This window comes from Gambusia affinis, linkage group LG08 (genome assembly GCF_019740435.1).
Source record: "Gambusia affinis linkage group LG08, SWU_Gaff_1.0, whole genome shotgun sequence".
In the NCBI taxonomy this organism is placed as follows: Eukaryota; Metazoa; Chordata; class Actinopteri; order Cyprinodontiformes; family Poeciliidae; genus Gambusia; species Gambusia affinis.
Window position 1 is genome coordinate 18700794 of NC_057875.1, and position 23340 is coordinate 18724133.

General features: G+C 38.4%; 1 protein-coding gene and 1 long non-coding RNA gene across 2 annotated transcripts in view; both read left to right on the forward strand.

Annotated features, from left to right (window-relative positions):
* The first annotated feature begins 9 nt into the window (after positions 1-9).
* LOC122835626 lies at positions 10-4040 on the forward strand. Its single transcript, XR_006371334.1, has 3 exons — positions 10-130; positions 3434-3532; positions 3627-4040. It is a non-coding gene; the product is annotated as an uncharacterized LOC122835626 (long non-coding RNA).
* A 4204-nt stretch (positions 4041-8244) lies between these two features.
* The window catches only part of smpd3 (sphingomyelin phosphodiesterase 3), a 63416-nt gene continuing 48320 nt past the window's right edge, over positions 8245-23340 (forward strand). Inside the window, exon 1 of the mRNA XM_044124822.1 lies at positions 8245-8460. The gene's annotated coding sequence lies outside the window, so the exon portion shown is untranslated. The remainder of the gene's footprint in view (positions 8461-23340) is intronic.

Consider the following 23340-nt stretch of genomic DNA (forward strand, 5'->3'; position numbering starts at 1 on the left):
AAAGTGTTGCCTCCTGAAGTGACTGAAACTCATCGGCATGTGTATTTGGCCCAGGCTCTGTGTAAGAGGATAATCATCCGCATTAAGGAGCGCTGCCAGGGAGCAGCTTTATGGACTGAACACATATCAGGTAGATCGACTTCGCAAAAGTGCCACAGATGAAAAAACATTTTTATATTATTACTCAACCCCTGAAAAGTGTTATGCTGGCTACATTTTAGTTACTTTCAGGACTCATTCTTTAACAAATGTCTTAATGAAGAAGGTTTGCATAAATGGTGAAATAGGGCCACTGCCATTATCAAGGAAACATGCAGACCTGCTTAATGCTTACATAACATGTCTGGTCATCTTAAAGAGTCTAACTACAACAGGTCGCTCAGTGCCACTTCCTTAGTGATGCTGAAATGATCCAGAAAATATGTAGAAAGCAGCTCTGCTTTGACACAAATCTTGTATACAGCAGCAGAAAAATCAGTTTTGTTCTGTTAAAGGTCTTTTGTGACAAATAGTCTCAGGAAAATTGGCTTTTATTTTTTATTTTAACAAAAATCAAGCTAACAGTGGTCAGTTTACAGGGATAAACAGGGGACTGAGTGCAGCATGATGGCTGTTTCTCTTATATGTTGGAAGGTGCAGCCACCTGTCTGCTCCCACTCTCAACCCCTGGCTGGTTGTTACATAACAAGAAGCTCTTCACTATCTGATGGATCAATCTGGCTGACCGTCAAGCCTCAGTTTCCTGTGAGGTGTTCAGAGCTGCCACTCAGGAGCTGAGAACGGCTTTTCCAATCTGCGTACATATAGCAATCGGTCTCTGGAAGCACGCTGAAGTGCTTTTAGATGATTTGTTGAGAACAAACATCATTTGAGGAGTCAGAGGCGCACACACAGGCTCAGGAGCAGCCTGAAACACAATGAGGACTTGTTATAGTCCTTCAGATGAATAACTAACCAGCCCCAAAGCAGCATGTGGTCCCATAGACTTGCTGGACAAAATTCTTACTTCTCAAAAAGTCCAGCTATTGTCCTCAATGGGTAATTGAGTGAGTATGTGGGTTGGCATAAGAAAGGCACAAATTTGCTGGCTTGCTAAGTCACAGACCATGTGGGTCTTAGAAAAATCTGATTTCTGATCTTCAGAAAAAAATAGTAAACATAATCACAAAGAAGCAATCCTTTTGCAACTTCTGCAGGTGAGTAAAGTCCACTTCGTTCAAGGCCGAAGGCCACACAACAACACCAAAGATCAGCCAAAGCCCGGATGGTTTTTTTAAGGGTCCTGCAACAGAATACAGCACAGGAGTCAAACTCCAGTCCTCAAGGGCCGCTGTCCTGCAACTTTTAGATGTGCCTCTGCTGCACCACCTGAATAGAATAATCAGGTCATTAAGGCCTGCAGAACTGATCTACACAAGGTGATTAACTTGTTTCATTCCAGGGCTTTTATACCTGTGGCACATCTAAAAACTGCAGGACACCAACACTGGCACAGGAGGGACGTTTCAACATCGATATCCTTCCTTTCAAAGTAATAATGGCAGATCAGTACAGTGATCAGGTTGTTGACCAAACAAATGCATCAAATTTCAATTTCAATTTGATTTTTGATCCTGATGCTGACTTATTGCACAAACCATACGTCTTTCGTACATCATTCTCTCAAACCGCATTGCCCCTTTACATGTCAGCTGATGCACTGCTGTCTTTACATCCTTCGTAAACGTAGTAAACTTCTTCTGCACTCGTAGCATTAATAAAAATCATAAATGGATGGCAAATAGGTCAGTTAAGTAACTACCAATTTACAGCAAGTGGCAACAAGTATCACATCACCCATATGTCTCTTGTACATAGAAAACAGTGAGCTATGTGCTTGTTGATGGTGTAGTTGCTTCTTGTGAAGGAAAAAGACGCATCCCTCCAAATTGTTCCCATTCTACATGGTGCAGGTTGCTGATAGACTAAATAAACACCACAGCTTGTACCAAAAATATATTAAAAATACTACTGTTAAGTTATGGGAATTTATTCAGTGGTATAATTTTTTTTATCTTAACTCATTCACTTCTGAATTTACAATTTCTACCTCAACTCTTCTTTTACAAGAAATGTAACTCAAGCATTTATACATTTATACTTTAAGTTTGAAGTTGTCCAGATTTGTTGTCATTTCCTTTCTATTTGTTGCAAAAGATGAAAATAAAAAAATAAAATAAAATAAAATAAAATAAAATAAAATAAAATAAAATAAAATAAATAAAACCTCCAGAGAACAGCAGTGGTCAGCAGTGCCATGTTTGCCTTTTGGGCATTTGCAGACTTTTGGTATGGAGCCTATGCAATCCTTTATGAATGAGACCCAAAACCTTTACTCATGCTACATACCTCAGCTGTCTCTGTAGCCTGCAGGCGTCTGTTTTCAGGAGAAAATCTTGCTGGTTTTGGTTTTACTCCTGACACTTCATTATTGTAAAAATTTAGGCTGCTGACCAACTTGGTTGACATTCATAGTAAAACTGACTACCTGTCATTTCTGTGTTGTCTGTCTGTCTGTCTGACTATGATAACACTTTTTACACTTCACCATCATTCCTTATCTCTCTGTCCCAGTGAACTTCTCTGTGTTACTCTGATTGAATTAATTTCTTGGTAAAGTTTGTGTATTTTCAAGTTAAAAAATAAAGGGAAAAACTAGAACTACAAGCAGTTTTAAAAGGTTCCAAGGCCAACCCAACACATCTTCACATGTACTGTCAGCTTGGCTTTGCTGGGACTCTACACACATTGATTGAGCTGGGAATTAGCAGTAAAGCATTTAGACGTGAACCAAAGGTCGAAATGTTGGCATTATATCCATTTTAGAGCAAATCTGTCCTGGCATATGTAGGTAAACAACTTCTATGAAAAGAACAAAATAAGAAAGATTTCCTGGGTTCATATTCATGTTTGGGGTCTTTCTTCATGCATTTGCATGTTTCCCTTGTAAATACGTTATCCAAATGATCAAATTATGGTACTAAAAACTCCTAACTACTGAACAGAGGATTTTTTTAATGCTCTGAGAGGCTTCAAATGGTAAACCTTGGAAGTGTGGGCTCTCATTACTGTAGTTAGATTGCTTCTTCTTTTTATTTGTGTTTTTTTACACTAAATATGCTGTTGAGAAGGTGTATTAGATGTTTTGTATGTTTTATCTTGTTTTCTCTCCCATTCAACAAGATGTTCTTGTTTTGTCATTATAATGATTCATAAATATTCAACACAAATACAAAAACTACTGTATGAAGGTCTTGTACATTTAGCTATATTTCTTACGACTTTAAAATTCTAGGTTTTGTGAATTGTGTAAGTTGTTTGGCTGTTTTTTTCCCCCCTTAGATTACTTATATTTTATCTTGTCTTAATCCCTGTTTTTATCTTGAATTTTCAGGAAATCAGAGGATTTTGTCTGATGACACAGATTCACTTGAAAAGGATTACTGTCCTCTCTTTGACTAACTGAGGCCAGGTGCTGCTCACATACTGCATGGTAAATCACCTTAGACACTATCTGACTCACAGATCACAGAGCCACAATGATGTAAGCCCCCACAATCCCTCATGTCCCAAATTTATTATTACAGCTCTCTTCGTCTGTCTTCGCTAATCTCCTGCAGCTTCTGTCTGCAGGCCTGTCGAGGACTCCGGAGGTTGCCCTGCAGGCTCTCAGCTCTTGAATCACTGAACTAGAAGCTCTGCTTGCCTGTGTCCTATCCTGTCTATCTATCTAATACATCCTTCTTTCATTTCAGATGTCAAAGTAAAACCTCTCAGGAAAAGATGCTCCTGTTTAGTTTGAGATCATTAATGTTTGAAATATATCTGAGAGCAGAATAATCTAGTCAGAACATTGTGATTAATTTGTGCTCATTTCCTCGCTGGTCCATGGAGAAGCCATTATGGCACGTTCTTGTCACATTGGATTTACTGCAAACATGAACTATCAACTGCAAAAGCAATTTACTGAAGTCTGCTGGCTTCATTTTTTTTTATGCACATTGGAGTCACAAGATCATTAAACAAAGAACCATTCGAAAATTCATGCAAAATTATACGTGTGAAATTAGAAATTGTTCTATAAATATTTTATAGAGAGTTAATTAAATGTGTTTTCTATCAGTGAGAAACACATTTTAATGTTATTTTATTTAAAAAAGAGTAAAGTATTTAATGTTTACTGCAAAATCTGTGTTTTTCTTTTCATTTTGTGCTCTCTAAATAAAACGCGATAGCATAGGAAAGCATTGGTCTGTCTTGTATAATTAAGGCTGTGAGAATTTTTTTTGTATTTCAGAGTGTAATAGTCTATTACAACAATTAATTGTAAATTTGATGACATATCTATAATTTAAGTTTAATTTTCCCATGTGCATGCAACCGAGGCCATCATAATGGTTTTGAATCTACAGATTATTTCTTGCATTGAGGAGGTTCCAAACAAATATGGAAGGTAGACAATATCATGTTGCTGCATACTTTAATAAACCTACCAAATAAATACAATGATTTGCAACTCTGCAAAAGAAACAAGTGAAAAACACCAAGGAGTTAATTGGGTGAGAGCTGAAACCTGACAGTAACTCAAAACAAACCAGAGGTGGAAATACTGGCATGTGAATGTGAAACAGCTGTGAGGGGAGCATGTTGAGACACGAAGGGAGAATTATTTTGAGGAATAATAATAATAATAATAATATATAAAGTGAAAATTACTAAACTCAGAAATAACACAGGGTGAGTACAATAATCCAGACATGTCTGCACATCAAAGTACTTAAAAGACAAACACAAGGATTCACCAGGAAACACAAAACAAGATATGAAAAAGTACATAATCTAGTTTCTAAACTATTTTAAATGGTAAACAAAGCACTAGCTTTAAAATAGGAAAGGAAACTGTACCAAGTGAAGCATGAAGTTGGTATTTGTGGTCATTGGCCACGAGAAGACAAGCTGTTCAAAGGGTCCATGAAGAGCAGCCTGACAGGAAGTGAAAAGACAGCAGCCACCTCACAGAGCCCCAGAGTCTCACACCTCTGCACTTACAGTCACTGGACTGAACACAAACAGCACAGAGAATAGCTTCAGGCTGTTCACTTGTCTCTAGTCACAGTTTCAAGCAGTAAGAGAGTTAGCACAAAGACAAAAAGAGTTAAGAAGTAGGATAATTCATTGACCAAAGACAGTAAAGAAGTGATTCAGGTCATTAAAACAAGAGTAACAGTAGTTCTAAGCAAAATGGAAGGGAGAAGATATTGATCTGAAACAAAAAAAAGAGCTGCTCAGGGCTTTTTCGTTGATTAGTCAACACTCATTTTTACTGTAGCTTTTATTGTTTCGGTACTCTATGATCAATTTATCCCCAAATTCTTTTCCATCATTCTGCAATTTTTTGATTAGAAAACACTCCTGTTCAGAGTGTCCATGGATGGGAAGCACTCACAGGCAGGAAGGTGTGTGATCATAGCTTTTGCAGATCAGCAGGTCACGGTTCTCAGCTCTTTGCATGAAACTCAACATTAATCAGAAGAGTTGAAGTATCTTTGTTTCTATCTTTGGAGAGAACAAGCGTCGACAGCAATGAGAGAGTTACTGCCGCCTGTCATGCTAAAGAAAGCAATGAAAAAGATTCATTTTTATGCTTCATCTGTGCTCCACCCCTGACCTGATCATGAAATATGGGTTGGCAGTCTGGATGACTCCATTTCAAATTGGTAATGTTCCTGGAAAAAAAAAAATTAATCTTACAGGGCAGCATGTTTTGGCTGATGCTGCTTCTGAAACTTAGACTGATATACAAGTACATTTTGGACAGGCTAGTTTTTGTTTGTCTGTTTGTAAATCACCTAAATAAAGCAAAAGAAAGGATAAATGTGCCAGTACTTGATAAGATTCTGAAAATGAAGTCAGGGTGGGGTTCTCGGCACAAAAACAACAAGCTATGGAAACTATTGAATTAAGAGAGAAGAAATCAAGCTACTAGATGACCCAGTTAATCATCTGGCTAGAAACCGAATGGAAATTCATGAAAGTAACTGAATGTCCAAGTTTATGCTTTTGAGTAAAATCAGCCCTGTGCAAAAAAATTTTAAAAAAATGCAACTTGTTTATCCATACAGATGTCTTGGAGGTTCAATAACCAAAAATTATTTTCTACTTAATAACTGTCACTAAATATGTTCAGTGTTTATTTCACTTCATTACGCATAGTAAGTTGTTTTCCTCCTGTGAACATTGTGAACACCAATAAATATCATCACCTACCTGCTATAAAATCGTCGTTCTCACACGATTCACAACTCTTCTCCTTTTTGATTAGCATTAACATTGATGCACAAAACCATTGATCAATGTTTTAGTGCATTGATGAATCCATATTGATGGAAAAAGCTCATAATGCCAATTTAGAGTAGAATCTGCAATAGAGTTAGGGGGGATGTCTGGCAAAGAAGTTTTGTTTCAAAAATAAGCTTTCCTTTAATCTCTTTGCAGCCAAGATTCATATTTTGCTGCACTCAGCATTCTGATTCCAGGAGTCATTCTGTAGACCTTCAAGCTTTTTGTTCGCCTCTCTGAGTTTTGTGACTAAGGCAACATGTTCTGCTGTATCATATTTTCAGCTTGGTTTATAGCCAGCAAGTAAAAGGTTCATATATTGTTTCCATAACAGAAAAGTGACCATGGTGTAACTTCTTTCAGCTCTGCAGGAATGTGCAGCAGATTCCTATTAACACCACAAAACCCTACACACTGGAATGACGATTTATACACATATGCATATGTACGACAGAAAACATTTTTGTCTTTCTGAACATTTTACTTCAAGAACAGCTGTTCTGCATAAATAAAACTCTGAATTGATAGAAAACTGAGGCTATGTTTACATGGGACCTCTGCATGGAAACTGCCGGTATTTTCAGATATTGATTGGGGAAAAGTTTCACCTTTTGACAAGACCACCATGACACCTTGGATCCTCTGTGGTCGTCATGCCAGGGCACTAAATGCGACTGTGATTTTAGGATGTTGTCAAAATGCATCTTCTACTGACCCTGAAAGCAGTAACCTGTCTCCAATCAAGCTAGTGTTCAAATTATTCACATACGTTCAATAGCAGAAGTTGTATTAAAATGAACAGGTTAAGTAGCACACACTGTACAATGCTATCTGCCATTGTTTTTGTTGTTTTCTGTCCACGCATGAGTAGAACAAACCCTGCAACCGTGCATTCAGCGCATGAGCTGTTGCACATCTGTGGAATACTTCACATTTGAAAACATCTTCATTCTGTGTTCATATACATGCCATTATCTGAGTTGTTGCTGCTAATTGACTTTACTGTATATTCTCTCTTGTGGACACCTGACCCTGTCTTTTCTGTCACCACTAAACACTCTCTCTGCCTTTCTTTCCACAGACAGCATCAGCGATTCGCTGCTGATATGCTTAACAGATTTTCATAGCGGTTTTCCACTTGCTGGGGATTTGTTTTGATGATATTTATTGGCTGGTATTATAAACCAAATTTGGCTGCCTTGTATTATAATTAGGATCCAATTGTACATGACTGAACTTATATCTGTCTGTCTAATAGAAGTACATGAGATTGATTTGAAATATATTTTAGTACAAAAGGAAGTTTATTGAATCTGTTTCTCTTCTATGAGGACAGTTTATATTTGCTGCTGCATTAATACATTTCATTCAATTTGTCTTATATCTATTAAACCAAAATGTAAGTTAGATAACTTTTTAAAGCTTTATTTTGTGAACCATTGGTTTGTAAATTTTTAATTGCACATCTGGATTCTCTTACTTATGAATTCACTGTATTAGGAGAGTCAGTTATACACTGCATATATTGTTGAACTTAAAATCGCTTATATGTAGCTTCTCATGCAGCCAGACATTAAAACTTTAATTTTGGAAGGGAGAAAAAATAGACCCACATTAAAATGCCCCAACAAACTTTGAAAACAATAACTTCAAATGCTAAAATAAATAAATAAATAAATAAATAAATAAATAAATAAATAAATAAGGAATAGAATAGATTAAGAGAAGGAATGATTCAAGGAGTCATAATCAAGGCATGAGTTTATTGATAACTTTGGCCCCTCCTCTCTGTGAGTACGGGGGGCGTGGCGGCCGTGGTCGCTAGGAGAAGTGGGCGTGGTGTCGTAGCCATGCGGTGACGTCAGCGGGAGCTGTTCAAAGCAGTGTGGTGCTGAAGAGATCACTCTGCCCGCCGCTCCGACAGCCAGCGGGCTCCGGCGCACCGTGGCTCCGTCGGCTCGCATTAATACTGCGGGGAATCAGCAGCTCCGTGGACGCGGACGTGGAATTTCCCCGCACCGAGGACCCGTTCTGAAACCGAACCTCCTGTGGGAATTTTTTATTTCCCCCCCCCCCCAACAAGTAAGCGGTGCATTTTCTCTCTTCCTCTGTATCGGTGTGTGTCCGAAACCATTTGCGGGGGGCGGATACTCTCCAGCTGTAGCGTTATAAATGCTAATAAATCTGAAGCGGTCTTGTTTTCTGTCTGATTTAGACTGGACTTTGGCGGAACAGCTGGATTTCATGAAACTGCTCTCGGTTTCAGTCTGTGTGTGTGTCTTTCAGCCGCGCCTAAATTTTACCTTGTATCTGCCCGGGTGAAACATTTGACTCGTATTTGCATAATCCAGCAGTCAGTCGCCAGACATGCTCACTCTCTCCACCTGGCTTTCATACACGGCCACTCTGCTAGTTTAATCATTTTCACAGCGTGCTTTGTCCATCTTTTGGCTTTATTTTCTTGATTTACTGCTAGGATGGTACTGGGAGTAGTGGTCTGGATGGCTGATGCAGCAGCTTGGAGTAGAAAGTGAAGAGAATCTGCTCAGCTCAGTGTTTCCTCTTTCTCTACTAGAGGAGATTTAGGTGCGGCTTCTTCTCTTCACTTTTACTTCTTTCTCCTTCTGTTTTTTATCCTCCTCTCCGCTGACCATTTCCTCACCTTATTTCCATCTTTTCATCCCTTTATCTCAGTTTGCTTCACCTCCCCCATTTTTGTTTTCATCCGTTTCTCCTTTTACTACCTTTTCCCATATTTTTTCCACTTTCTTCTCAATTTAGCTTCTTTCTGTTTGTTTTCCATATGCATCTTTCCCGTCTTTTTCCTTCCTTCATCACCTATTTTTGTTTCATCCTGCTGCTCTTCTTTCCCTTCCTTATCTGAGGTTTTATTGCGTTAACTGATGTTGTAAAACACACACAGTACAGCCCGTAAAGCCACTACTCGTTTTGCCCTGAGACAAAGTGAATGATAATCAGTGTGGTTATTACTTTGATTTAAAGAGTGCTCAGTTCTCTTCTCTTGGTTTATTTAGTTATAATGTTCCAATGCAGATGTGTATTTATTTGAGTAACAGGAAACTGTGGTTTCTGGAGCATTTAAAGAAACGCTAAGAGTGAATAATATTCTGTATTTTCAAAGCCTCCTCCTTCGTTTATCTGCCTCTTCACGGTCTCACAGTTGGGAGTATTTGCACAGATACTGACCAATCGAAATATTCCCCCAACTGAGTTCTAGATCCCTGCAGCTCCTCCAGAGGTACAATGTACATTTTGACTTCTCTGATGAGTTCTTTCCATGCCTGCACATATACATGCTGTAATGTATTGGTTGATTTGTTGCTGAGCCAGACTCATACATTTCATTTTCAGATGATTTAACAGCACTTCGTTAAACATTCAATGCTCGCAATATTGTTTTAAAATCCAACTCTGTATTAATCCTCTCTGCAACTTGACCTCTGACCTGTTTTGGTGCGCTTCTGCCATCTTTGTTCACTTTTTTTGTTATTACTGGCGGCTTTCAGAACAGCTAGATTTATAATGAGATCAAAATACACATTGGTGCTCTCTGTTTACTAATTATATATTTTCTGACGGCAATTGGTTGCACCAGATTTTATTAATGGGCACCAGAGTGAAAAAGTTAAAACTTTTACTTGGATACTCTACTTGCTTGGCTGTTGCAGTGAAAACATAGTTTTCTCTGGAAAAATGCTTTTGGCATTTGTTGATTTGTTCAACATATTTCGGCTATTCTGTTTAAAACCAAGCGGCCGATTTTGCGCATTCAAGACGAAACAAAATATTTTTTTCAAGTGTGAGACCAGTAAGCTGGAGGAACATTGGAAGTTAATTTCCAGTAAGCTGGAGGAACATTGGAAGTTAATTTCCAGTAAGCTGGAGGAACATTGGAAGTTAATTTCCTGGAAGTCATAATAACACTATTGAGCTTTTTGCTGTAGAACTGAGGCATTTTTATTCTGTTGGAAGCTCAGAAACCCAATGGAGCAATTGCTAAAATGAAGGAAAGCTTAAAAAAGAAATTTTCACTGATTACATTTGGAAAGTAGCATCTACTGAAATACTGAATGTCTATGGGCAATTCTTTTTAAATCTGCTCAAGCCTGGATAGTGTATTTTTGTCTGCTTTGCTTTTTATAGGCCTCGTTCTGGTGCGGAAAAAAAGGAGCCAAAGTCAAAAGAAAAAGTTAGAGAAACCATCACAGAGCCTGACATACTATTGATCAGTACCACTTTGGCATATAGCAAAGAAAAAAATGTTTGCCTTATTTGAAGCAAAGCACAAAGAAATGAGGAATGACTCAGTTCTTTATGTGGATGAAGAGGAGTTCCAGGCGTGTGGACTGAGATCTGGGCCTGTAGCCCAACTCTTCCTACATTCCCCTAATCATCTCTGTATTAAAGTAATCCTCTGCATTTAGCCAAAACAACACTTGCCTTTGCCGCTGTGGCTTATTTATTACACTTTTTGGCTTCAGACCAAGATGTCGGAGCAGCAGAAGTCTTTGCAATATGCACACGTCTTTAAACAGGATCTTCAGAATAACCTCCTCAGTCTGCCCTGCATGACGTGTCTTCATTTGCCAGTTTGATTGCTTAACTCACCTTCTGTTTGATATGTTTTTAATTAGAGCTGTGTGTTAGTCACAAGTCTCCCTGATGAGTGTGTGTTAATGTTTGCATGCATGTGTGTGTGTGTGTTGTTTTTTTTTCTTTTTAAGTGTCACTCTTGAATGTGTAATTTTTCAAATAAGTGGCTTCATTAAACTCAGTGGAAGCCGAGAGCTCTGGTGATTAATATCCCAGAATGAGCCAGAAGGCGTAATAAGCGACTCTGATTGGCCGCTGTGGCTACATGTCGTGCTGCCTGTTCAGAATCGTGCAAGGAAATTACTTCATTTTTTATAATGCAAATCAACCCCCCCTCATTTAACAAGGCTTTATGTAATAGGACGGCTTGGAAGTTTGTGATCCTTCTCTTACTCTTCATCCATGCAGCAGAGAGGGTCTATGTCAAATCAGCCAGGTGCTTTTGCGACGGCAGGTCGATTTGATGGGCAGGTGGGGGGTCAGCTGGGGGCTCGTCCGGGACACCTGATAGGGCAGGATCTGGTTTCTCAGCCTCTGAGCAGGTGCAGAAACATCAGGGCTGCCTAACCGCGTATAATGTGGAGTAATGTTTGTCATGTTTGGAGACAAAGGGTTAAAGCTGCATACCTTACAATGAGTGGAACAGTGTTTGAAATGATCGTCTCTGTTGGATGCAGATACTGACATTATTGAAATTTATGTCATGTTTTCTGTTTGATTTTTTGTGTGTATTTTATTTATTTTTTGTTAGACTTTGTGTATATATTATTTAATTTTAGTTCAGTTTTTAGAATTTTTCCATTCTATATTTTCTTATATGTATTTCTTGCTATTTTTAATTAAATGTTTTAATTATATTTTCAAATATTTGTATTAAATATTTTTATATATCTTTGTATTTATTTAAACTAAACTAAATTTTTTTAAAATGTTTTTAAAATATTTTTGACTACTATATTCCATTCAATTTTCTTAAGGCTCAATAATTGCTTTTATGTTTATATGTTTTATGCTAATTTAGTTATTTTTTCCTGTATCTGTAAAATGTAATTTGTCTTTAATTTAACAATTTATTATTTATTGATTGATTTATTACATTATTTTAATTTTATTTTATTTAGCTGCAAGACAAAACTTTGTCTGAAAGCATTAAGGAAGCATTTCTGTGGATCATTAATTGTTTAATTATTTTGATCATAAACAAAAGCTTTTTAGAACTATTTACATCATGCTTAAAATTCACAAATTTATAGTTTATCAGTAAAACATAGTGATGTGCCACCTTTCTTGGATAAAACTTCAATACAGGTGTTTCCATAAATTTCAATTTGCTTTCTGATAAGGCTTGTTTGTCAAATTAAAAGTACCCTTTGGGGGGGGTAAAAAAAAACTAAAAACAACCTTTCAATACGTCCTCGGCTCCTGTTTTTAAAAGGAATCACCACATTTAATAAAACACAAAAAGCTCAATCCAGAACCAGTAGAAGTGCAGCTGCTTGAAAAGGTCGATCCTCTTGGGTTTTAAATCGGCTCTGAGGACCTGCTAATAATTTCTGGTTAGATGACCCAAAGGTTCTGTGGTGAAGTGTAAAGTTTTAATAAGACAGGCTTTTCCTGAGCTATGAAAGTTACCAGTTTTAAAACCAGATCCAAGAGTAAATGGTGACGAGTCAAAATGTGATAAAACAGGAACCCTGTGCGCTCTTCAATTAGTTCCAGTTGGAAGCTTTTTCTGAAGCTTTTTGCGCCATCTGGAGATAATCAAAGTCGTTTTTTTCCCGCGTTACAGCAGTCGGTTTTAAGCTTTAAAAACCCATTTACCACCCAAGGAAATGTTTCCTGTCGTCATGCAAGGCACGGTTAGGAACATTAAGAAGGAGCTCAATTTCCTAACTAGTAATTTTAAACAATAAAGCTGAATCTTGTGTGATGTAAAATGTGATCCACTCTGCAGCCGTCACACAGGGAACAACATCATGGATAATTATTTGAAGAATTACAAAAAAAATGTCTTAAGTTTGGTGTATTTTGTGAATAATTTAATTGATTCATCTTCCCATTACCTTATGCTGATTTGAGGTTGTGGAGGAAACCTGTTCAAGAGGACAACCCACACATACAGTACCTTCTTCTGGACGCTGTTCAGGTTCTAAAACCGGATTGAAAGTTGTACCCTGCAGAGGGGATGTATAGATCTTCCAAGTTCTTGGTCTGTTGTGGAGTTTGTCCAGAAACTCTTCAAAGAGCTGCAACAGGAGGCACCACCTGAACCACCTCTGCTGACTCCACTTGAAGTGGTCAAGAAGGGAAACTTAAACAAAATGCCTCCATTTTAATTTCAGTTAAACAGTTTGTTTGCTGATTGAGGCTCCATGGCCCACAGATCTGTTTTGAACCCATTGTATTTAGAAGAGTTAGAGGAAAATAGATTTTAGTAAATTGATTAATCTGGAGAAAAATGCCAGAAATGTGGGTTCCCAGACTCCCTGTGAGGATCTTTGTGATAACCAAACTATAAGTAGTTAATGATTCTCTGTCAGACTGAAAAGTCACTGAGCATGTCTGAAAACTGTTCTCATTTTTGCAAGAATTACTAAATTGCTGTTTCAATGAAAATCCTCAATCTCTGCTTGGTAACTAAGAGGGACAGTTTGGGGGAAACTCCTTCTTCTTCATTTTAAATTTTCCCATTATCAAGAAGCATCAGCCGCTCACATGAAGCTCTCTGCAGCTGAAGTCCATCAATCTGTTCTGTCCTGATGCACCCAAGCATGACCTCAGCATGCATGTGATAAAGGCACCAAATGATGGCCCATTACCAGACTGGGTCCTCTGCTGTGTTGCTAATGCATCTCTCCACTTCTTCTGTACAACAGGATGTAGTAACGCCATCAGAACAAATCTCAGTCCATTTCAGTCTCCATCCAACTATCACTTATGAATAAGACTTAGATGACAATATTAGGTCATTAGTTCACATTTTTCTCAGCTGATAATTATGGTTTGTGGTTTAAAAGTTGTTGATTCTCATTGTATTGCATCCAGATGGAAATTAAGACTCAATATGTGATGCAGCTTTAATTAGGGTGTTTAAAATAATAGCAGCGTCAGCTATTTGTTTAGATTACAGTTTCTGTGCATTTCTTGGTTTTGTTTCAAAACACAATGTACTTAAAGGATTCCTATCGTAGTCAGGTCCAGGATTTTGGTTTTCTACCTTATACTCTTTGTGGTCTGGGACCAAGAAGATGCTTGATAACTGGTGTGTTGAAGCCATTGTCTTGTTGAAACACTTCGAGGACATTTCTTATTCAGCATAGGGCAACATGACGTCTTTAGGTATTTTGAGATATTCTGGTTGTTCCATGAATCCCAGCATGTGACAAATAAGTCAGACAAATTGTGACTTTTTCAGTCCATGTAATTATTTTTCTCTCCACAATGAGACTGTTTGAAGCTTCTTGTGGGTAGCTTGCCCTCACACAGGCTCTGCACCCCCAGAACCAGAACCAAACGAAGAGAAGCGGCATTTAGCATCTATTCACCAAAAATCTGGAACAAACTTCCAGAAAACTGTAAAACAGCTGAAACACTGACTTCCTTTAAATCTCAACTAATAACCCACTTGTTTACAGTTGTATTTGAAACGTAATCAATTGCAAATTTATTGACGGAATCTGACTTGGTGTTCTGTTTTGATTATTGATTCTATGTTGCATTGTGTTTTTGTGTTTGATTTGATGTGAAGCACTTTGAAATGCCTTGCTGCTGAAATGTGCTATACAAATAAAGTTTGATTTGATTTGATTTAATAGCTACCATTCTCACAGGTAACCCTGGAGGTGATCGCTGGTTGACTCTTGACCATTTGGCTGATCCATTGGAAAGGTCATTTTCCATATTACGTCACGTTTCTGGATTTACCTTCAATACTAAAAAATTAAAGCTTTTCTTTTCTTTCTGAGCAGCCTACTATCACTGCTCTTTAATCTTCAGATAAATATATATGGAATTATTTTTACTCCATTTTCTGGAGGAATCCAGTGTAACTAACATGCCTAACATTTATTTACTCTCGCCTAAAATAGAGGCCAAGTGTTTGAAATACTGATTGTCTATAAAATTCAGGAGCTTGGATTTTAAATGCTTTGGGTTTATGTTTCATATTTGAGTTTCTTTGTTGTTGTGGAAAAAAATGGCTGAGGAGGTAATTGCAGCAACTAGTTGCTGTTCCTCTTATTGCCCACCTCCCTCAGGGTTACTTCCTATTTTGGATTAATAATAAATGATTGGATGAAGAGCCATGTTGACAGTGAACCTCCCACCTCTCCTTCGCCTCTTCTTATTCATCATCATTTTTCCTCCTGCATTTAAGCCAAAACTTCACACTCAAGTGCAACCATCTCATTTCCTTCTGCTCTCTATGATAGGTGCTCTCACACAAGCCTGAACAGTTTATTGTCGCCGCCGCTGGCAGCAGATTCACAATCGGATAAGGAGCTTGTCTCAAAACAGTCACACAGAGGTAATTAAGACTGCAGGAAGCACAGAAGTTTTTTTTCTTTTTCCTTTTTCTAATGAAAAATGAAAGCTAAAACAGTGATTCTGATGCTCTCAGAGATGAGAGCTGAGCAGCAGAGATGAGAGGCTTGTTGTGGACAGTTGTGTGGAGGCCTGCTGGTATTTGAATCAGAAACTGCAAACCTTAAAGGACATGTGATGTCTGCGGGCTTTTGTTGTGAATTTGAAACCAGGGATTCAAAAATGGTGTGAATCTGGGATCCCATGGCGTACTCTCTTTAGAAAGCTCTAACTGGCACCAGCACAGATGCAGTCCCAGTTGGAGGCTATATTTTACCCTGTGGGACTCTGTAGGGGGGGTTTCATCTTTTCTGGCCCTCAACTTCAGATTTGTCAGAATCGAAGGTCTTTTCTCTATACTTTCTGGGTTTATTTATCATGTTTATTTTTTGTACAGAGCATTTTCCTGTTATTGTTTCGAGGATAACTGGTTACTCTTTATTGCCTCTTACATGGCTGTAATGGACCAGCGGCCTGTTGGGAGTATAAATCAAAATCAAATCAAATCAAACTTTATTTGTATAGCACATTTCAGCAACAAGGCATTTCAAAGTGCTTTACATCAAATCAAACACAAAAACACAATGCAACATGGAATCAACAATCAAAACAGAACACCAAGTCAAATTCTGTCAATAAATTTGTAATTGATTACGTTTCAAATACAACTCTAAACAAGTGGGTTTTTAGTTGAGATTTAAAGGAAGTCAGTGTTTCAGCTGTTTTACAGTTTTCTGGAAGTTTGTTCCAGATTTGTGGTGCATAGATGCTAAATCCCGCTTCTCCTCGTTTGGTTCTGGTTCTGGGGATGCAGAGCAGACCAGAACCAGAAGACCTGAGAGGTTCTGGAAGGTTGATACAACAGCAGCAGGTCTTTAATGTATTGTGGTGCTAAACCATTCAGTGATTTATAAACTAACAACAGTATTTTAAAGTCTATTCTTTGAGCGACAGGGAGCCAGTGGAGAGACTTTAAAACTGGTGTTATGTGCTCTATCTTCCTGGTTTTAGTGAGAACGTGAGCAACAGCATTTTGGATCAGCTGTAGCTGTTTGATTGATTTGTTGGACAGACCTGTGAAGACGCTGTTGCAATAATCAATGTGGCTGCATATAAACGCATGGATGAGTTTCTCTAGACATTAGTCCTTTAATCCTGGAAATGTTCTTCAGGTGATAGAAGGCCGACTTTGTAACTGTCTTTATGTGGCTCTGAAAGTTCAGGTCAGAATCCATCACTACTCCCAGGTTTCGGGCTGATCGCTGGTTTTTAGAGTAGGTCAAGAAAGTTAATTAAGTTCATTAAGCTACAAACGGCTGGCAAAATTTGATGCAGTGTTGTGTGACATCAAGATGAGGTAATTTATGCAATTTTATTCTTTCTAATCTTAGTCTTGTTTTATGAAGGAATTAAATTTTAGTCTTTCAAATATGTAGAAAGTGCCATCTTCTTAGCACGGCTAATATTTTTATGACTGAACCTTACAGACAAACAGCTGTTTCTGTCTGACTTTTCTTTTTCAGGCAGAAATGTTAAAAATACATCTCACTTGAGATTCACAGGGTCTCACAGGCCGAAGCTGAAGGTTGCTCAAGTAAAAATCCCAGAGCTAAAACATGTAGGTGGTGTTTAACCAGTAGCACGCTGCCTCTTTAAGGTAAATGAGGTTGAGCTGTGCGACTCCAGCCCCGTTTAGACCATGTACAGCTGATTAAAGACCATTTACTGTCTCTCCTCCACCCTCTTCACTCTCCTCCTCTGTGATTTCTTCTCAGACTGAAAGGGCTCCATGTTTGCCTCTTGCCTTCATGTGGGCTTGTCCTTAGTGTCTCCGTCTCTATACCCTCTCATCACTCTTGTGTGTCAGCCTTCCTTCTGTCCCCCATCTGTTCCCTCCGTCCATGCAGGCAGTTTAAGGTGCCAGCATGGCAGCACGAGTGGGATGCCTGCTAAACTCCACTGCTTCCACCGATGCTCCGTCCAGAAAGGAAAGAAAAACAAAAATCGAAATCTGAACCTGAAATCCTATTCTGATTTATTTTTTGGTTTTCTTGTAAATACTTTTATCTTTTAAGACAAAATGATAGAAACATAAATACATCTAAATGGGTAGCTAGACACTGTAATTGACTGTATTTGGTGAATTTGTTTTTGTAGGTTCATGTGGAACAAATTAAATAAATTAGTAGATCAGTAATATTGTATTAATTTATAGCCTTGAAAAAGAAGCGTAGAGTTGCCTTCAAAATTCATTCTGGACTTTTAAGGATTTATTTATTTATTTCTATCCAAAGTGCAATGACTGCACAAAGTGAAACAGCTAGGAATAAGAAAAAAATTACATATATTTTGTCTCATCCACACATTATAAAACTTTAAGACCTGGGATCAAATTTTTGCCAGCCACCCTTGAAATTTGAGTGGCCACCTTGCTGGGAGGGAGACATCCAGCACACACACACAAGAGCTGAAAACTAACTATATAATATTTCAGCACCTTTTTTAACTTCAAATTGTGGCATCTGTTCGTTGCAGTTTAAGACTGCAAGGCATTTAGAGAAAACTGCAATTTTAGCTTCCCACCCTTCTTCTATCTGTGCACATGTGGGCCACCAAGAAAAAATCCTAGGCACACCCCTGGGCAAAGTAGAGACATATCTACTTATATATCCTTATATATTTTTATGTACATTGCTTTTAAATGATGACCCTGGTTGCTGAGTGTTAAGAAATGGAAACATCTTCACTGTGTTTCTTGATCTTTTCCAATGTTCCAAATATCTGTGAATCCATTAAGTGGGGTCAAATAAATCCTTTAAATCCTGGCAAAGATACAGGGAAAAGAAAATGATTTTTTGAAAGTTTGCCCCGGAAAAAAAAAAAAATCAAAAAAACACCCAGCATTGCAAACTGCAACCCGAGCACTATTTCCAGAATAAAACAATCAGCCGACAGAGAAGCAATTCCAAATTGAACCATTCCTTTCTGGTGAACTGGCCTGTTTCTCTATCGTCCTCCTTTTCAGAAAATAAAACATGACAGAGGTCAGCAGACGTCCAGAGTGCGAGTGGGCGGCAGCTGCAGCACAGCTCTGAAAATGTAACTAAACAAACAAAAAAATAAAGATAGCAAGCAGGACGTGATCTGAGCAGCCTGAAAAGCATTTCTTTCCATTCAGGGCCCCTGGTCAGCACAGTGTTTTATTTTGTTGTGTCGTCACATCATTTACAGCTTCAGCGAACGTCTAAGAGCCTCTAAACAGGGAAAGGCAGACAACCCACCCAAGGTCATCCGTCTGCTGCGGGCAAGACGACTGAGCACAGACACATCACAAATACGCATTAACCTCACTTGTGCTCTGTGACACATAGAGATTATATAAACGGACTCCTGCGTCACACACACAGCAGCACACAAACGTATGGACTCTCAGTATTCTGCTATAAATCTCTTGGTTGCTGTCATCTGATCAGACCCAATTGTTGAACAAAGTGGAGCACAGTTACTACTTGAAGTCTTTTCCTTTTTGGTTTTGTTTTCATTACCCGTTTACACATGATGCCATGTTATAGGGGAAAATATTGTATATGGTCTTGTAGGTTTTTCTAGATTTAGGCCAAATCATTCTTCTGTCCAGTACCATTGATTTATATCTTTATGTAGGGCAGTAGTTCTCAACTTTATCTCTTACTGTAACATTTATGAGCTATCATAAGCTCATCTTTGCCATGATAGCTTTGAGATCATTTATATCTAAATCAACAAAATTGTATCAATAAAAAAAACCCTGATCATTTAAAAAGTAAATCACAGAAACCCACAAAGCAGATCAGTATTTAAGCTTATAGAAGACAAACAGGACAAGTTGTGAAACTCATCACATCTGTTCTGTTTCCATTGCTGCCATTGGTCATGTGATCATCCACTGACCACCATAACCATTTTGACAATGCATTGTCAAATGAGCAGGCGACATTATACTCTAGCAAATTCAGCCCAAGATGAGATCATGCAGTCCTCTGAGAGATTACAAAACGTTCCCTTCCAGGAACATTTTCAGGGACCAGGGCAGTTTTCTGGGGTGATTTTTGTCTGCAGGAACTTTCCGCTGCAGGAACCAGACCTGAATCCACCATGAGCGTGTTCCTGTCAGGGAGGAAGGGCTTCTTGGATAGAACATTTACCAAAGAGGGAGCTGTGTAGGGAAACTGTACTAAACATTCCCACCGACTGATCATTCCCAGCATTTTGTTTCAGTCATCAGTTTATTTTCCTTTGCTCAGCATTTTTTCTGCCAACTTCAAATGACAAAACATTGTTTTTATGCATCCAAATAACACTTAAGCCACCTTTCTGCTGAATTCTTCAGAGGGAAATGTGTGCATATCTGTCGCAGAGATGATCTGCAGCTTACTTATTTTGTTGCTTACATTCCTGATCATATGAGCTGAGGTTCATGAGGTTTGACTCCCAGACCTCTGGTCTTTAAAGCGGCAGAATGTAACTTTTATAAATATATATATATATATATATATATATATATATATATATATATATATATATATATATATATATATATATAAAGTGATACATCTGTTGAAACTGTCTCTATTTCATGACAGTATGGTATGAGATAAATAATCTGTGATAAAATCTAACCCCTGTATCTTCTCGCAGTGTGAACTAGAGACAACCAATCAGATGCAGGAGGAGGTCCTTAGCGCTGTCAATCACCCTCACATGCCCTGCTCACCCCCATGCCTTTTTTATAGAGGTGCTCACTCTGACTGTAATTAAATAATCAAATCCATTTGACTAGGAGAACCTATATCTTCTGCTTTGTCTTTCAAATAGTGTGGAAGCAGGAAGTTTTTCCTCTGACAATTAAACCAGTCACTTTAATTTTCCTGTAACTGCATTTGTGTGAACAAAAAATAAGGTAACAAATTATAGAATATGGATGCATAATTGTTTGTGCACATCAGAAGCTGGTTCTTTAGAAACCTGCAGCTGTGAGTCTTGCTTCATTCTGTATTGCAAAGTGAGTGGCTCAGCTGGATCAGGATGTTGGACCGGGCCGTTTAAAGAAGGATTTGGGGAACGGAGCATTTCCTTTTTTAAATCCATCCCAATGAGATTGGCTGAATGATATTTACTCTGGATAATGGCCTATTTGCTGAAATATGCTCATCGCACTAAAGCGAATTTAGAGCAGACAGCTGTGTGTTCAATAGTGAGTTTATGTTTGATGTGACTGGGAGGTTTGGTTGGCTGCCCGCTGCTGTTGGCAGGTCAGTGTGTGAATATAAAGACAGATTATGTTTCCACTGCTGAGAAGTTGCAGAGAGCAGGATTTGGGTTGGGTCCGTTTAATCTTTTAGGCGGTGGGGTGGGTTTATATTTGGAAACAGGGAGAGCGTGTGGGTACTGTCAGTCATCAGCGCTGTTAACTGATGAAATTACAGACTCTCATTTAGAGCAGAATGGGTCCGCACCTCCTGCATGCTGCCGCTCTTTAGGTGGGCGGAGTCTGAAAACCATTTTTCAGGGCATATCGAATGCCAGGTGCTCTGGCCAGACACAGCACTGACAGCAGTGGACACCCATCTCAACCTTACGGCTGGTAAGAACATAATGGCTGCTGTGATGCCAAGAAACATTGTAATCCCAAACTTTCAAAATAAAAAAAAAAATGTGAATTTTGGGAATTAACTTGCAGATGGATGCTGGCATCTTTATTCATCTCTTGAAATATTGTCTCATCAGATGATCACTGTGATTGATTATTCCTATTTTAAAGAATTTTTCTCAAATCCTCAAATGTCTAAATGCTTATCCTGACTTAACAAAAGTATTTATATCTCTTGAACTTTTCCCACCTGGACTTTCACCTGACAGAGCAGGTTTCCCCACAACTTACCCACTCAGCTCCTTCAGACTAGCCAGCAACAATTAGCGAACACCTGGTGGAACTGCACATCTGCTCAGCTCATGTGCATCTGCTCATGCGCTGAGCAGATGCACATGAGCATCTGAGCTCAGATGCATCTCAGCTCAGATGCTCAGATGCATCTTCTCTGCACAACGCTGGTTAAAACATTGTGAAAGGGTTCATAGAAGAGCAATGTGATGACATGCTGATGGCAGAGTGACAGAAAGTTAAAGGGTTTCTTCAAGAGACAGACACCCAATGTCAAGGCATTAAATAGCAAAATCAAATTTCTTGTACATCATGTTTATAACAACTGAAAGTAGCATGATTACTTTATTGTGCTAAGAAATGGCATTATGTGGTTGGAAAACACATAATACTTCCCCTTTAAAATATTTACTTGTAAAAAATAAATTTAATGTCATTATAGTTTATGGTTTGTGTAAAAACAAAAATGCGAAAAGATTCCAGGGGTAGGTTCTGCTTTTACTTTTGCAGTTTTTTTGTTTGTTTGTTGTTGTTGCTGTTGTTGTTTTCAGTCATTTGAAAAAGGAGCTGACTAATTTTTAGCAATGTTGACAAAAATCTTTTTTGGTAAAATGAATCAAGTCAGTTTCAGTCACTGTGCTTTCCTCTTGTTAAAGGTTTTTCCTCTAACGTCTTCTGACCGTGATGTTGGAACGAGACGCTTTGGGTGGAGCAGTTTGTTTAAGATGTGGTTGAGTTGAGACTACACTGTTCATGTGGAGAAGCAGATGTATGCTGAAAACTACAGGGGCTAACTAAAATAAGTACGTATGTGAAAGATTCACGGTCTCTTATTACCTCCATGAGCTGCAGGCCTTGTTCTGACCTCACAAAAGGAGTCTGTGCTGGTTGAATGAGAACGAAGAGGGTGGGGTCGACCCCCTGTTTGGTAATTAGTGAGGTGATGAGGTTAAAGATGACATGTGAGCCGGGTGGGCTGTGGGTCTGCTCTGCCTGTTAACCTGATTTTCAACTTCCTACACATTTTCTTTCTATTCTAAGCCAGCCACATGGCAGACTCAGAGCTGCTGCTTGGCTGATTAGATCCAACACAGATGCTACAAGTACATCTGGTAACATCGGTAAATACGATACAAAGCAATTGTTGCTTTTGCTGGAAGAAATCGAGGCAGATTGGAAATAAACCTGCTTTATTTGGCGACCACCAGGTTAGTATTTCAGGCTACAGACACAGCTGTTAGGACAGAGGCACAACCAAAGACAAAAGGAAGCAAAACATGAACTTATTCCTCATTTGCTCAGTCCTAGGTTAGGTATGCCATCAGCAATTTGTTCATTTTCTTTCGGATTTTGTAAGCAATGCAGTATTTTATTTATTCTTTTGCCACTGACTCAACTTACACAAATGTACAAGCAAATCGTGTGCAATTATGCAAATGCAGTAAAATATGATTATTTTCACACATCTTTATCAGGGCTAAGAGTCAGCTTGGAGAGGGGTCATTGTTACAGAACCAGTATCAGTGGTAAATATGTAATATCATGTTTAAATACACTGTGATGTTAAAAACCTATTTTAAAATTTTCACACATCTCTTGCGTATCGATGTCAAACAGAGTCAGAGTCTCAACTGACTGGAAAAATCATTTTAAAATAGATATTTCCTTCATTTTCAGTCAGAATTTTCACATCTTACTATGAATAAAGTGACATTTTGATCCACGCTTTAGCTATCGATATTAGATTTCCCCTCTGCCTTTGACACTGTTGCATCTTAATAGTCTGCAAAGTTTGCAGGGGCCCTCAGGTTCTCCTTCAGTGTTGTTTGTGGCTTACTTTTCAAGTG